The sequence below is a fragment of the Octodon degus genome, unplaced genomic scaffold, assembly GCF_000260255.1.
Source record: "Octodon degus isolate 3935 unplaced genomic scaffold, OctDeg1.0 scaffold00094, whole genome shotgun sequence".
Classification (NCBI taxonomy): Eukaryota; Metazoa; Chordata; class Mammalia; order Rodentia; family Octodontidae; genus Octodon; species Octodon degus.
The window spans coordinates 1,951,237-1,953,971 of record NW_004524670.1 but is presented as its reverse complement, the minus strand read 5'-3'; the positions used below and the strand labels follow the sequence as shown (position 1 = coordinate 1,953,971).

Sequence of the window (2,735 nt, the reverse complement as noted above, 5' to 3'; positions counted from 1 at the left end):
TATTTACTAAAGCAGCTATTATGGTCATGTGACTAGAATAGAGTAGGATGCAAGGACTAGCAATGCGGAGAAATTTAAACCTCAAAGATGATCTTCAGAGCAGATATGTCTGAGAAGGTAAAACGAAGGAAGAGTAAGTAATCGACATGCAAGTACCTAGGGGAAGCAAAATGTGAATGAAGGCACAGGTGCTGTGGAACATGTAAGCAAAATACGGGCCAGGGTTTCATTCTAACCCTTCTCTTTATTCTTCCACATTTCATGCCTCTAACTATGAGAAAAACTCAAACTTATTATACCATACTTTACAGCAAAAAATGTACATGGAGGAAGGAAGGAAAAATAAGGAAAAGCAAACTAAAAAGGAAAATTAAGAAATTTAAGCTTTTTCGAATTTGAATCCTGCGAGCCTTTGGACGCGGCGCTGTGCGTGCGCAGCGCAAAGTGACAGGCTCGTCCCAGCCAGGACTCCGCGCGCCGCACCGGTGGAAAGTCGCGGTGTCCTCTTTCTGCCGCTTGGGCTCGCATGCGGAAGCCTCGACTGTAGTGGAATCTCGTCGCGTACACGACAACGCAGGAAAATGAATAAAAATAGCACTAGTAATTCACAGAACCATGCTTGTGTTTTCTGTCGAAGAAATGACTGTGCTAATAAATACGGAGAAAAGAAAACTAATGAGAAATGGAATCTTACTGTACATTACTATTGTTTGTTGATGTCAAGTGGAATTTGGCAGAGAGGTGAAGAAGAAGAAGGAGTTTATGGTTTTCTAATAGAAGACATCAGGAAAGAAGTGAAAAGGGCTTCTAAACTGAAATGCTCTGTTTGCAAGAAAAATGGTGCTTCAATTGGATGTGTAGCACCTCGATGTAAACGAAGTTATCATTTCCCATGTGGACTTCAGAGAGAGTGTATTTTCCAGTTTTCTGGCAATTTTGCATCATTTTGTTGGAAACATCGTCCTGTTCAAATTATTACGCCTAATAATTATAGAGACTCTGTACCATGCACCATTTGTTTGGAATTTATTACAACTATTCCTACTTACAGTGTATTACGAAGTCCTTGTTGTAAGAATGCTTGGTTTCATAGAGACTGTGTACAGGTTCAAACAATAAATGCAGGAGTATTTTTCTTTAGGTGTACAACATGCAATAATAGTGACATCTTTCAGAAAGAGATGTTGAGAATAGGAATTCATATTCCTGAAAAAGATGCATCTTGGGAATTGGAGGAAAATGCTTATCAAGAGCTTTTGGAGCCCTATGAACATTGTGATGTACAAAGATGCCGTTGCAAAGAAGGGCGAGACTATAATGGACCTGATAGCAAATGGGAAATAAAGCTCTGTCAGTGCTGTGGTTCTAGAGGAACACATTTAGCCTGTTCCTCACTACGATCATGGGAATAAAACTGGGAGTGTTCAGAATGTAGAAGTATTATCTACAATTCAGATTTCCAAAAAGCCAAAAAACACTCATTAATAAACTCTAATAATGTGGCAATTACTGATTGTTTGTTGGGAGAATCATCACCTAAATTACCCAGACAGTCACCTGGAGCTCAGAGTAAAGATCTACTAAGGTAGGTAGAATGTTACTGGTCAAACTGTAAGCAATTACAGTTATAAAATGCCACTTTTGGGGCCTGACTGCAAGTGGGAGTGCAAGCACGAGCATGAGGTGGCTGCGGCTGGCAGCATGGCTGTCATGGCCTTGGAGATCATCAACTTCATGGTCTCCGTCTCTGGCTGTATACTGGTGTCCTCCATACTGCCCACCTACTATGCAAAGGTGTCCACCATCAACGGCACCATCATCACCACCGCCACCTGTTGGGCCAATCTGGAAGATTGTGTTACCTACTCCGTGGGTATCTCCAACAACGAGGACTTCCCTTCCAGGCTGGTGCTGGACAGTAACATCCTGGCATGTAGAGGACTTAAATTGCTGCTGTCAGTTTGGGCTTTTTTGGTTCCCTATTTGCACTGTTTGGAATGAAGTGTACCAAAGTTGGAGGTTGAGATAAAGCATAAGCTAAAATTGCTTGTTTGGTTAGTATTTTATTCATACCGTCAGGGCTGTGCTCAGTGACTGGCTGTTCCTTGTAGGCAAACAAACTCAAAATAGAATTCTTTGATCCTCTATGGAAAAAATTAAGAATTAGAAACTGCGAGCCAGGGAGATAGCTCAGCGGTCTAAGCACCTGCCTGGCAAGTGCAAGGACCTGGGCTTGATCCCTGGTGCCAGCCCCTTGTGATGCCGGCCACCAAAAATGGGGGTGGTGGTGCATGCCTCTAATCCCAGCTCTGGAAAGGCAGAGACAGGAGGATCTCTATGAGTCAGCATCATAACAAGACCCTGTACCAAATAAGTCTTTAAAAAAGAAAAGAATTAGAAACTGCTGTTTATTGGATGAGCAGGAGCCTCACGCTGTGTAATTGATATCTTATTTTACTTTTCAATATTTAGCAATAACACAATACCAGAATGTGATACACACACACCAGAACCATATTTGTTGTGTCTTCCCATACAAGGTACCATGAAGAGGAGACTGTAATTCACAAACTTTTCAGAATAGTTTCATAAAAATGATCATGTCTAAAAAAAATTCTGCTGGCAAGCTGTGTCTTGAGTTTGTTGTTAAAGCAGACTCTTCTTTAACACTCAAACTATAACTAATGTAAGAATTTGAAGAATTTGTTGATTGTATGAAAGTGAAATGTTTTTAC

General features: G+C 41.1%; 2 pseudogenes; both read left to right on the top strand.

Annotated features, from left to right (window-relative positions):
* Positions 1–452: 452 nt before the first annotated feature.
* LOC101586153 lies at positions 453–1,668 on the top strand (annotated as a pseudogene).
* A 31-nt stretch (positions 1,669–1,699) lies between these two features.
* LOC101574149 lies at positions 1,700–2,189 on the top strand (annotated as a pseudogene).
* The last annotated feature ends 546 nt before the right edge of the window (positions 2,190–2,735 follow it).